At 50.8% G+C, this 14396-nt stretch overlaps 1 long non-coding RNA gene across 1 annotated transcript in view; it reads right to left on the bottom strand.

Annotated features, from left to right (window-relative positions):
- Nucleotides 1-228: 228 nt before the first annotated feature.
- Nucleotides 229-14396, bottom strand: part of LOC134943345 (uncharacterized) — a 68677-nt gene continuing 54509 nt past the window's right edge. Inside the window, exons 2-3 of the long non-coding RNA XR_010181484.1 lie at nucleotides 6798-6913; nucleotides 229-1720 (exon numbers count right to left, since the gene is read on the bottom strand). This is a non-coding gene — a long non-coding RNA (uncharacterized LOC134943345). The remainder of the gene's footprint in view (nucleotides 1721-6797; nucleotides 6914-14396) is intronic.

Raw genomic sequence — 14396 nt, 5'->3', positions numbered from 1 at the left:
CCCTAAAAAAACGTCAAGAAAATATTGGGTAACAGTATAGATGTCTATTACCAGGGGCGTATTGGGAACAAAAAGCGGCCATGGAAAATTTTGTAATAGTGGCCCCACATGGGCAGCACCCGAGGTGTAAGGTCTAGCCATAACAGCAGCACCCTCCCCCCAAGACTTTCCAGATAGTGGGCATGTCCAGCATCAAGGGGGAAGTTAAAAATAAATAAAATAACATATTATGAGCACATTATATGATACACCTTCACAATTTAGGAAACTTTATAATTCTTTAGAAATATATATTTTCTTGCTTATTACACCAACCGTATCCAAATCACTATTCACTCAATCTTATATGAGAGCCAAGCAGGCAGACAGAGCATACACTAGATCATCTGCAATCACAGGCTAAGTGGCAAAGTAATTTTCATATATGCAAATTATTTTGCATCTTATTCATTATGTGTATAAAAAGGATCACATGTCCTCAAACAAAACAGGCCCCACGGGGGCGTCGGCCCACTGGGAATCTTCCCTGTAAACCCTATGGCCAATCCGCCTCTGTCTATTACTGTCCTAAAGTAATATTTTTGAGCTTTGAAAATGTTTAAAAAGGCTAACCCTAACCCCACCTGCAGTCTAAACCTAACATACCCCCTTAGTGCCTATGCCTAATCCTCTTATTTTAGTGCCTAACCGTCCACCCACAGCCTAAACCTAACCCTCCCTACCTTGCAGCCTAATCCTAAACTCCCCTATACTGCCTAAACCCATCACTCCCCCTCCCCCAGCAGTCTAACCCTAATCAGCCCTGGCATACTTACGTTCGGAATGCTGACAGTGGGAGTTCTGGCACCGCCCTTCTGACCAGTGTCGGGATTTCGGCATTGGGATTCTTACTGTCAGCATCCCGACCACCTGTATGCCGAAAGCATCAAGTTTGATGTGTAAGAGGACATGAAGTATCCCATTTGTAGAAGTTAGGGTTTAATTACATTTTTACATGTTATGTGGTTCCTATACGAAAAGCGAAATTGTGGAGTACAAGACATCTCCATCTAATTTATTGATTTAAGATACGCCCAATCAGCTCCCATTCAGCGAGTTTGCAACACTCAGGATGTTTTACATTTGCAAGACGGCCCTGTGGCCACCCACTAGTATAGGAACTCCCCATTAAAATGTGACATCTCCACGCCTTGACGTTCAGTTAAATATCTTATTGCAATAAACTAAACGAACTATCATCACTCTCTGGGAAAACATGCCGCTTGCATCTCATGATGCGTTGTTGCTACATGGCTGAACCAAAAATTTTAAAATTTTCCGAGTTTGCTCTAACACCTTTTCAGTCCTTTCCGGCATCAATATATCTGTATCTGACACACTGACATTGAATAACGGGGGTACAGCCAGACCCGTCCTTTCTTTGTTGATGAACAAAGGTCCTATAAAAAATAAACATTGTCCAAACGGAGTGTTCACCTGCCAATAAGAGCAGATGGAATCCCAAACCACGTAGTACTTTTCATTGTTAGATCTGAAATTCCACTGTTGGATGCCATAGTCCCCTTTTTGAAGTCCCCAGTCCTTAGGAGGAGTATCTGAACTATAGGCATGGTTAATGCGCTCCCATATTATCTTCAGAGGCCAACATGCTTCCCGAAACTCCTGCATCATTGCTAGATCCATATTTTTATGGACAGCTAAACACTGGATCTTCTTTCCCCTGCAACATAAAACAATTAGGGATAAATAATCTTGGTATTCGGATGATAGCTTGACAATGTATTGGTCAACAGCCAATAGGTCTACACCATACGGTCGACATGCTTAAGGTCAACAGGTACAAGAGGTTGACAGATTCAAATGGTTGATACCTCTATGCAATGTTTTCTCAACATTTGCTTGATTTACAATCCACATGGACATCTATTGGAAATAGTAAGCTTTGGCCAAAGCTTGGTGAGCGAAGGCCACGAGGGTACTTGTTTGTACTGATGGGGGTTAGATATCGTGAAATATTCCAGACTGGTCCTGTCTACTTTAACCACTGTCAAGCTTTCATCTGTTGACCTTTTGTATCTGTCGACCTAATGCCTGGTGACAATTTGGTGTCGACATATTGACTGTTGACTGTAACATCAGCGGCGCTGAGAGGGGGTGGGCGGGTACTCATTACATGGACCCGAGCCTGTTGGAGGGGCCCGAGGGGAAGCCTCGGTCCCGCTGGCCCCCCCTTCCACAGCAGTGGCAACAGTGGTGCAAGTGTGTGGGTACGGGGGGGTACGGCGTACCCTTAAGAATTTTGCCGTGGGTACGCCGTACCCACACCGACGGACCGCCGCTCCATTCCTCCCTCACCGACGCTCCCCGCCGCACCGCCACTAATGTGAGGGGAGGAGAGCGCAGCCTGCGCCTCTCCTTCCCCTCAGTCTCCGGCGTGTGTGGATGTCTTTGTTCAATTCAGCGTTGCCCGTGACACAATCAGAGCTCGCACAGCGAGCTCTGATTGTCACACGGATCGGCTCTGAATTAAACTGAGACACCCGCATCCGCCGGAGACTGAGGGGAAGGAGAGGCGCAGGCTGCGCTCTCCTCCCCTCACACACACAGGACGGCAGTGGTGAGCAGGGGGGGGGCATGTATACCTGGCACTGGGGGATGTCTGGCACTGGGAGGACATGTGTACCTGGCACTGGGGGATATCTGGCACTGGGGGGGCATGTATACCTGACACTGGGAGCATATCTGGCACTGGGGGATATCTGGCACTGGGGGGCATGTATACCTGGCATTGGGGGATATCTGGCACTGGGGGGGGGCATGTATACCTGGCACTGGGGGATATCTGGCACTGGGGGGGCATGTATACCTGGCACTGAAAGCATATCTGGCCCTGGGGGGACTTGTGTACCTGGCACTGGGGGATATCTGGAACTGGGGGGGCATGTATACCTGGCACTGGGAGCATATCTGGGACTGGGGAGACTTGTGTACCTGGCACTGGGGGATATCTGGCACTGGGGGGATATCTGGCACTGGGGGGGCATGTGTATCTGGCACTGGGGGCATATTTGGCACTGGGGGGACATGTGTACCTGGCACTAGGGGGACATGTGTATCTGGCACTGGGGGCATATCTGGCACTGTGGGGACATGTGTATCTGGCACTGGGGGCATATCTGGCACTGGGGGGACATGTGTATCTGGCACTGTGGCCATATCTGGCACTGCGGAGACATGTCTATCTGGCACTGTGGCCATATCTGGCACTGGGGGAACATGTGTATCTGGCACTGGGGGCATTTCTGTATCTGGCACTGGGGGCATATTTGGCACTGTGGGGGCATTTCTGTATCTGGCACTGGGGGGCAATGTATATCTGACATAGTGGGGGCATTTGTGTATCTGGCACTGTGGGGCAATGTGTATCTGACACTGTGAGGCAATGTATATCTGGCACTCTGCGGGCATTTGTGTATCTGGCACTGTGGGGCAATGTGTATCTGGCACTGTGAAGCAATGTATATCTGGCACTCTGGGGACATTTGTGTATCCGGCACTCTGGGGGCAATGTATATCTGGCACAGTGAGGCAATGTGTATCTGGCACTGTGGGGCAATGTATATCTGGCACTTTGGGGCAATGTGTATCTGGCACTATTGGGGTCATAAGTGTATCTGCCCCTCCCCCCATATTTGTATCATGCCCCCATTTTCATTGGCCACACCCATTTTTTTTGGCAGTACCCGTAAGACATTTTTTCTACTTGCACCACTGAGTGGCAGATTTCACAGTAGGCATGTGAGGCACATGCCTTAATGTTTTACAGATGTGTCCACCCTCATTGTGCATAGGAGTCACGGTAAACGTGACTTGTTTGCCACGAATAGCGTGCCCCCACCTGTTCCAAGGCACGCGCGTGCACATCCATTCCCGCTGAAAGCACTGGTAGCAGTCACACGCTGTGACTAGCCGCAGCAAAATGCATATGATCACTGCCGAGATGCGCAAGCACACGGCAGGTGGTTATATGTGGATCAGTATGATTTCCTGACTGTGGGGATCCTGGTGGTCAAAATACTGACACCGGAAACCTGACATCGAGCGCAGCGTGTCCCCTTCGGTCACCACAAGGATCTATTACCCCTTGGGTGGTGGCGTGGACCACCGGTCACCACAAGGATCTATTACCCCTTGGGTGGTGGCGTGGACCACCGGTCACCACAAGGATCTATTATACCTTGGGTGGTGGCGTGGACCACCGGTCACCACAAGGATCTATTCCCCCTCGGGTGGTGGCGTGGACCACCACCCAAGTGGGGTTTCTAGCCGGCGGTCGGGATTCCGACAGTCAGTATTTCAATGGCTGTCGGGACTATAACTGCATACCATTATATGCAGGATAAGAAGGGACACGTCTGTACATACTAGCTGGTGCACCTTGGATAGAGCCCTCACTCTCCTGCGCCACCTTTATCAGTCCTCCATCCCTGCAACTTGTGACTTCATTGTAGTGAACTTACCTACTGTAAATACAGTATGGTGTTGAACTCGATTGGCAATTTGTCTTTATTCAACCTAATTAACTATGTCACTATGACTGTTTGTGTCTATTTATAATATTATAATTAATCTTGTGCCTAGGGGCAACCTGACCCTTAAATCCGCAACTGCAGCCAAGCACATATGCTGCTGTGTGCTTGCGGTGGGGAGAGAGGCATCTGGAGAGCAGTGTCCTCTTTCTCCCTGCATGATGTGGGGGGGGGGGGGGGGGGGGGTGAGCGATCGTATCCCCCCTCTCCCTCAGCCGCCCACCCTGCCACCCATTAGTCTCATTTGGTGCCCCCCTGTGCGGCGTGCAGGGACACTTCGTGGCCACACAGATTCAGTTTTTGTTTTGTTTTTTCTAAGGAGGGGGGCTGGATATACCTCCCTGCATTGGGCACGCCCCCCTCCGAGTACCTGGGCCCAGCACAGCTGTCGGCTCCCCTGCGTAACTATGTCAATCTATTAATCCACACCCAATAATATTATATTGAACATGTTGGGCCTGGTTAAGAGACGCTCAAAATGCCAATGGTCACATAGTTATGCAATTTTTGAAACTACGTATGTGCAAAAATGTCTGAAAAACCCTACGGTGCATGTGTCACCCTGAGTGTGCGCACAAAGTGCTGCTAGATGGAAATGCTGCAGGAATGTGATGGGCATAGTGGGTTGGAATTGATATGCCGGTGGTCAGAATATCGACTGCAGCCTCCCAATGTTGAAAATCCTGACAGAAGAAGGCAAGTATAGTTACCTTCTCCCAGTGGTCCCCTAACCCTCCCTTCCAGCAGCCTAAATCTAACCTTCCCCTCCTCCCGCAACCTAACCCTCCCTTCCAGCAGCCTAAATCTAACCTTCCCCCTCCTCCCGCAACCTAACCCTCCCTTTCAGCAGCCTAAATCTAACCTTCCCCCTCCTCCCGCAACCTAACCCTCCCTTCCAGCAGCCTAAATCTAACCCTCCCCCTCCTCCCGCAACCTAACCCTCCCTTCCAGCAGCCTAAATCTAACTCTCCCCCTCCTCCCGCAACCTAACCCTCTCTGGGGTGCTTAAACCTAACCCCCTCTTCCACGCAGCCTATGCCTAACCCCCCCAGCCTAAACCTAACACCCCCCCCCTCCTCCACGCGGCTTACCTCTCATACGGCCCGGCACACACTTGTCTGGGATCCTGGCAGTCAGGATTCCTGCGTCGGTCTTGTGACCCTATTCGGTATGCCGGTGTCTGCATTCTGAGTGGTGTCGGTATTTTGACTGCCGGGATTCCGACCGCTGGGTTCCTGACTGGATCCCGGGCATAGGAGCCACGGTCATACAGAGAAACGTAACCTGCCATAGGGCTAGTGCAAATATTGATGGTGGTGTACAAGGATGCACCAAATGTAATCACCGCATGCATGGGCGCTAAATGTGGGCGTCTCAGTCCTGGCACTTTCGGCCGCACAGATGTACACTATGGAAGGAGTTCGTAGCTCCATTTGCATAAACTCGCAAACGGGCGACCACCAACAGACGCAGCTGTGTGTGACTCATTTGATCTAATGGATTAATTTGTAATTTGTCACATCGTTTCGTCCCTCTTTATAGTCTCTGTTTGATGGGTTAGCTGAATGCATCCGCATCTGCATAAATGGGAAATGACTAAAGTTGGGAACACACTAGGCAATGTATGTGTAACCAGGGGAGCCGGCATCAGCTCTTATTCTTTTCCTGTAACAATATATCTGTCGGTTATTATACATATACTGTACCAAAAGCTGATGTACCAGTATTGTTCTAAGGCTTGGGGGGCAATTTATCAATGATCACATATTGAATACAATCTAGGCGGGATCTTATCTCCCAGGATCGCATTGCAATAAGCGATCCCTTTGGGTGTATGTATCACCTGGTACTGTACCTGCAGGGACAGGGGCTCTGAAAGGAGCCTATCCCTGCGATGTGCTCTGCGGGCTGCCGTGGGCTCTGCACATATATTGTCACACGTGACCACGATGTACTGAGGCCATTTCTGGTGGAGGGTTCCGGGCAATCTGTAGCTCAATGGCTACAATGGGCTACCTCAATCAAAAGATTACAGTAGCTGAGGGGGAACAATATTGGGAATGCACGCACCTAAGGCGTGCACTGGAAAATGGGCGTTTCCACATACCAGAAGGGGCGTGGTCACTGAAAATGGTGCGTGTCAACATGGCACACCACTTGTTTCTCGTCACACTGGGAACATTCTTTTCAATTCCACATGCACCTTACCTATCTGTTGGTTTCTCACAATGTGGAACCTCTGAAGAACTGTATACTCTAAGGCAGACGGTGTCATCAGTTGGTATTCACTATTCATGTAGGAGATCACATCGTCTCGAAGATGCCTGTTTGTGTAGGAATATTAACAAGGTCAGTATCATATGACAGCGGTTTAACCAGACTAACATCCTGCACCCCTGCGTCTCTCTGTCACACCATCTCGCCCTGCATCTCTCAGCCACACCATCTCCCCCTGCATCTTTTAGCCACACCATCTCCCCCTCGTGTCGTCTCTCAGTACACCATCACCTCCCCCTGCGACATCTCCCAGCACACCACCACCTACCCCCTTTGTCGTCTCTCAGCACACCATCACCTGCCCCCTATATCATCTCTCAGCCACACCATCACCTCCCCTTGTGTCATCTCTCAGCACACCATCCCCTTACCCCACTGTTCTCTCAGCACACCATCACTTACCCCTACAACATCTTTCAGCACACCACCTCCCCCTGTGTAATCTTTCAGCACACCATCGTCTCCCACCGTGACGTCTCTCAGCACACAATCACCTACCCCGTGTCATCTCCCAGCGCACCATCACCTTCCCCCTGCGTTGTCTCTCAGCACACCACTACCTACTCCTGTGACATCTCTCAGCACACCATCACCTACTCCGTGTCGTCTCAGCACACCATCACCTCCCCCCGCATCATCTCCCAGCACATCATCACCTCCCCCTACAACGTCTCTCAGCACACCATCACCTCCCCCTGCAATGTCTCTCAGCACACCACCACCTACCCCTGTGACGTCTCTCAGCACACAATCACCTACTCCGTGTCATCTCTCAGCACACCATCACCTCCCCCCGCATCATCTCCCAGCATACCATCACCTCCCCCTGCAACGTCTCTCAGCACACCATCACCTCCCCCTGTGATGTCTCTCAGCACACTATCTCCTCCCCCTGTGACATCTCTCAGCACACCATCACCTCCCCCGCATCATCTCCCAGCACACCATCACCTACCCCTGCGTATTCTCTCAACACACCATCACCTCCCCGTGTCATCTTTCTGCACAACATCAGCTCCCCCTACATCGTCTCTCAGCACATCATCACCTCCCCCTACGACGTCTCTCAGCACACCATCACCTCCCCCTGCTATGTCTCTCAGCATACCATCACCTCCCCCTGCGATGTCTCTCAGCACACCACCACCTACCCCTATGAAGTCTCAGCACACAATCACCTATTCCGTGTCATCTGTCAGCACACCATCACCTCCCCCCTGCATCATCTCTTAGCACACCATCACCTCCCCCTGCATCATCTCTCAGCACACCAGCACCTCCCCCGCATCATCTCCCAGCACACCATCACCTACCCCTGCGTATTCTCTCAGCACACCATCACCTCCCCGTGTCATCTTTCAGCACAACATCACCTCCCCCTACATCGTCTCTCAGCACATCATCACCTCCTCCTACGACGTCTCTCAGCACACCATCACCTCCCCCTGCGATGTCTCTCAGCAAACTACCACCTACCCCTGTGAAGTCTCAGCACACAATCACCTATTCCGTGTCATCTGTCAGCACACCATCACCTCCCCCCTGCATCATCTCTTAGCACACCATCACCTCCCCCTGCATCATCTCTTAGCACACCATCACCTCCCCCTGCATCATCTCTTAGCACACCATCACCTCCCCCTGCATCATCTCTTAGCACACCATCACCTATCCCTGCGACGTCTCTCAGCACACCATCAATTACCCCTGCATCATCTCAGCACACCATCACCTCCCCCTACATCTTCTCTTAGCACACCATCGTCTCCCCCTGCATTGTCTCTCAGCACACCATCACCTACCCCTGCATCTTCTCTTATCACACCATCGCCTCCCCCTGCATTGTCTCTCAGCACACCATCACCTCCCCCTGCATTGTCTCTCAGCACACCATCACCTTCCCCGGTGATGTCTCTCAACACACCATCCCCTCCCCCTGTGACGTCTCTCAGCACACCATCATCTCCCCCTGCATTGTCTCCCAGCACACCATCAACTCACCCTGCGTCATCTCTCAGCACACCATCACCTTTCCATATGATGTCTCTCAGCACACCATCACCTATCCCTGTTTCATCTCTTAGCACACCATCACCTTCCCCTGCATCGTCTCTCAGCACACCATCACCTCCCCCTACATCGTCTCTCAGCATACCATCACATCCCCGTGCATCGTTTCTCAGCACACCATCACCTCCCCCTGCAACGTCTCTCAGCACACCACCTCCCCCTGTGTCGTCTCTCAGCACACCATCACCCCCCCCTTCGTAATGTCTCTCAGCACACCATCACCTACCCCTGTGTCATCTCTCAGCACACCATCACCTCCCCCTGCATCATCTCTTAGCACACTATCACCTACCCCTGCATCATCTCTCAGCACACCATCACCTCCCCCTGCATCATCTCTTAGCACACCATCACCTCCCCCTGCATCATCTCTCAGCACACCATCACCTCCCCCTGCATCATCTCTTAGCACACCATTACCTACCCCTGCATCATCTCTCAGCACACCATCACCTACCCCTGCATCTTCTCTCAGCACACCATCCCCTACCCCTGCATCATCTCTCAGCACACCATCACCTCCCCCTGCATCTTCTCTCAGCACACCATCACCTGCCCCTGCATCTTCTCTCAGCACACCATCACCTCCCCCTGCATCATCTCTCAGCACACCATCACCTACCCCTGCATCTTCTCTTAGCACACCATCGCCTCCCCCTGCATTGTCTCTCAGCACACCACCTCCCCCTGTGACGTCTCTCAGTACACCATCACCTCCCCCTGCATCGTCTGTCAGCACACCATCATCTACCCCGGTGATGTCTCTCATCACACCATCACCTCTCCCTGTGACGTCTCTCAGCACACCATCATCTCCCCCCTGCATTGTCTCCCAGCACGCCACCACCTCACCCTGCGTTATCTCTCACCACACCATCACTTCCCCATGTCGTCTCTCAGCACACCATCACCTCCCCCTGTGACGTCTCCCAACACACCATCATCTCCCACTGTGTCATCTCTCAGCACACCATCCCCTACCCCTGCATCATCTCTCAGCACACCATAACTACCCCTGCATCTTCTCTTAGCACACCATCGCCTCCCCCTGCATTGTCTCTCAGCACACCACCTCCCCCTGTGACGTCTCTCAGTACACCATCACCTCCCCCTGCATCGTCTGTCAGCACACCATCATCTACCCCGGTGATGTCTCTCATCACACCATCACCTCTCCCTGTGATGTCTCTCAGCACACCATCATCTCCCCCCTGCATTGTCTCCCAGCACGCCACCACCTCACCCTGCGTTATCTCTCACCACACCATCACTTCCCCATGTCGTCTCTCAGCACACCATCACCTCCCCCTGTGACGTCTCCCAACACACCATCATCTCCCACTGTGTCATCTCCCAGCACACCATAACTTACTCCCTGCAAAGTCTCTCAGCACACCATCACCTCCCCTGCAAAGTCTCTCAGCACACCATCACATTCTATGTCTCTGTGTCTCTCCCACTTCATTCTATCTCTCAGTGTGTCTCTCCCCTTCATTTGTCTCTGTGTGTCTCGCTGCCTTCACTCTGTGTCTCTCATTGTGCCCCCCCCTTCATTCTGTGTCTCTCAGTGTGCACACCCCTCACTCTGTGTCTCTCCGTATGTCTCCCCCCTTGTATGTCTCTTAGTGTCTCTCTCCCCATCTATGTCTCTCAGTGTGTGTGTTTCCCCTTCTATGTCTCTCAGTGTGTGTGTGTGTGTGTGTGTGTGTGTGTGTGTCCCCTTCTATGTCTCTCAGTGTGTCCTCCCTCCTATGTCTTTCAGTTACTCTTTCTCCCCCTTCTTTGTCTCTCAGTGTGTGTCCCCTTCTATTTCTCTCAGTTTCTCTCTATCCCCTTTGTCTCTCAGTGTGTCTCTCCCCACTCTATGTCTCTCAGTGTGTCTCTATCCCCTTTGTCTCTCAGTGTGTCTCTCCCCACTCTATGTCTCTCAGTGTCTCTCCCAAGTCTCTCACTGTCTCTGCCCCTTCTATGTCTCTCAGTGTCTCCCCCCATGCCTCTCAATATGTCTCTCCCTTTCCTCCCGTGTCTCTCAGTGTACCCCTTCTATGTCTATCAGTGTCACTCCCCTCCCGCCAAGCCCCAAGCCTCTCAATGTGTCTCTTCTAGCACCCCCCCCCCCTTCTAATAATATCACAGGGTTGTCTGTCTTCTCCCCTTACCTCCTGGGAGTCGGGAGGCGGCGGGTTGAGGCGGCTGGGAGCTGAGGACCGGGAGCCAGTGGTGTGAGGTGGTTGGGAGCCGGGAGCTGAGGGCCTAGAGCCGGCAGGGTGAGGTGGCTGGAGCTGTGAGCTGAGGAACGGGAGCCGGTGGCGTGAGGTGGAGAGCAGCAGCCTGATCAAATAGGGAACGTGACACATCATGGTCATGCTCCCTGCAGCAAGAGGACGCTCCCTGCAGCATGAGCTGGTGGTGGGCGGGAGGTGGAGTGCAGGGGAGGACTGGCGGAACTCCGGCAGGCGGGCTCTGACAGGTGTGAGTGCAGCGTGATGTCATCACATCATGCCACACACATGCAATAACATTCAATTAGTTGCTAACATGGGGGGGCGGAGACAGGGATCTACAGTGCGGTTATAGTCCTCCCAGTCAGCGAATGCATTTCTGACCAGGAGGACACTAATTCAATTAATAAATCGAGGTTTCAGGCTAATGGGTGGTCTGGTGCACCCCCGGACCACCCCCCAGTTTTGCCTATGATACTTACCACAGCTGTAATCACCGATGAGGGAGACTCACAGGACTGCAGCAGAACAAGCAGTGAGAAGGCCTTGCTATGACATCTGTTCTGGCAGCTGGTGGGTGCGTCCGCAGGCAATGGTCAGTTTATTCCTTCTTTGCTAGGCGCCCGCGGGTGTTATATTCCCCGCAGCTGCACTAGACAGAGGAGTCACAAGACAGTCATGTACTGTACACAGAATACAGATGACAGAATAGTGTAACAGCAATGCATTCATGTGCACAAGTGTCATTTCGTCTAGTGCTTGGGTTACAAAAATATTGTATAGCTCAGGAACTGGTCACTCATATAATGGAGACAGAACCTTATTTTAAAAAAGCCATGGAAGATGTACATCCAATGCTATTAATAAAAAAGACATTAGGCGACAGCAGTGGCTACTGGGGTTTAATTTGACACTACTATCCACTGCCTCTATCTCTGTAATGCTGGTATTATAGGGGGTATATTTATATTTATTTAAGTGCGGCTATCAGAAGTGAAGATGTTGCCTATAGCAACCAATCAGATTATATGGGGTAAATTTACTAAAGGTTCTAAAGCAGACCAATCAGGTGCTGTCTATCGTTTTCTAAAAGGCAATAGAGAAACGATAGATAGCATCTGATTGGTTGCTATGGGCAATATCACCAATTCTCTGTTTTAGAAGCTTTAGTAAATTTACCCCTACTTATTATTTAGCTAACACCTTTTAGAAGTTAAAAGGCTAGAATCTGATTTGTTGCTAGGAGCCACATCTTCTTGAAACCCGTACTTTAGTAAATATACTGTACCCCTACATCTTTGAGTAGGCCAAAGTATTATCAGGTGTCCCCACTGGCATACAGGAGGAGACACTAATCCCAACCAGAGCTCTATCTGTGTATCGTTTGTATGTTCTCTCTGTATTTTTGTAGGTTTCATCTGTTAAAGAAAATTCTCTTTCAGTTCCTTGTGATGATAAACAAGGTCGTTGTGTATTCAGAGATATGGCACGTATTAGGAAAGAAGTCAATCGTGATATCTCTCTGGCTTTAGGCACAGAGGATTACAATATATATATATATATATATATATATATATATAGGGGCGTCTCTTCTAGAGAGGAGGGGACCCGTGTGCAGACTCCGTGTGTGGGCCCACTCCTCTCCCGTAGCTGTCGCGCCACTGCCAGCGCTCTGAGCGCTGTAGACTCTGGTACAGTGCCAAAGTCTACAGCGCATGCGCAGGACTCCGAAAAATGGCCACCGCGCCATTTTTTTGGAGTCCTGCGTATGCGCTCTAGGCTCTGGCACCGTGCCAGAGTCTCTAGTGGTCAGTGCACTAGCAGCGGCGCGACGGCTACGGTAGAGGAGGAGGCCCACACACGGTCAGCGATGGAATCCGGAAAGGTAAGTATAGGAGAAATGGGTGCAGTGTGTGCAGTGTGGGCCCCCCGGGGACCCAGGGGCCCGTGTGCACCGCACACACTGCACCCATTATAGAAACGCAAATGTATGTATGTATGTATATATATATATATATTTATATATATATATAATTTCACATAGTCATCATATAAATCATTTACAGATAAGGCGTACATAATTATAATAGAAGGATGCCATTTGCTAATTAGGTAGTGAAGGGGAAGTTCCAGTGACGTCATAAATGGCTGGAATAACTGTGTTCCCCCAACAGGTGGCAATCTATCCTAATTAATGGCTCTCGAGTCTAGAGTCGCTTCTGTTCATCCAGGGAGATAGTGACCAGGCCATGGTCCATCAGATAGCATCGATACCAGATAACAGTAGTCATAGAGATAGGCACCCGAGGGGAAAGCTAAAATGCCATTACAGGTATGTCCAAAATGTCATTACGTCCGAGGTCACTGAGAACATTTACTCTGCACTCGTTATTCTACATGGCGTGATTCATGATCACAAGATTCAAGACACCTGGCAATCAAAGTCTATAATTTGTGATCACTATGCATATTCTATAAACTCTATGAGGAGTCGCCTAAAACGAGTAAGCTAAGAAAATGTGTCTAAAAGAGAGATGGCATACATTAAAACGTAGGGGGTAATTCAGACCTGATCGCTCGCTAGGGTTTTTTTTGCATTCCTGCGTTCGCATAGTCACCGCCCACAGGGGGAGTGTATTGTAGCTGTGCAAGTGTGTGATTGCATGTGTAGCAGAGCTGTACAAACTGATTTTGTGCAGTCTCTGCGCAGCCCAGGACTTACTCGCCGCTGCGAACACTTCAGCCTGTCCGGGACCGGAATTGACGTCAGACACCCGCCCTGCAAACACTTGGACACGCCTGCGTTTTTCCAGACACTCCTGGAAAATGGTCAGTTGCCACCCACAAACGCCTTCTTCCTGTCAATCTCCTTGCGATCGCCGGTGCGATGGGATTTTTGCGCACAATCCCGTCGCTGCCCGGCACTCCCCGTCGCTGCGGACCGACGCGCCTGCACATTGCGGTGCATATGCATTCACAGTTTAGGCCTGATCGCAGGCTGTGCAAAAACGCAGCCTAGAGATCAGGTCTGAATTACCCCCATAACCAGTAGGCAATACAGAAACATTATAATTTTAGCTTCAACAGTCCACATGTGTTCATCATTTATTAACATTGGGCCTGATTCAGGTTGGATCACAATAAGCGTTCCAGCCGCAAAAATTATGTAAAGGATGCGGGCGCTTGCAGAAAATGCGAACGCCTTTGCCTGTCAATCAGGCAGAGGTGTTTGCAGAGT

Source organism: Pseudophryne corroboree, chromosome 7 (assembly GCF_028390025.1).
Source record: "Pseudophryne corroboree isolate aPseCor3 chromosome 7, aPseCor3.hap2, whole genome shotgun sequence".
Classification (NCBI taxonomy): Eukaryota; Metazoa; Chordata; class Amphibia; order Anura; family Myobatrachidae; genus Pseudophryne; species Pseudophryne corroboree.
This window is presented reverse-complemented; position numbering and strand designations above follow the sequence as displayed.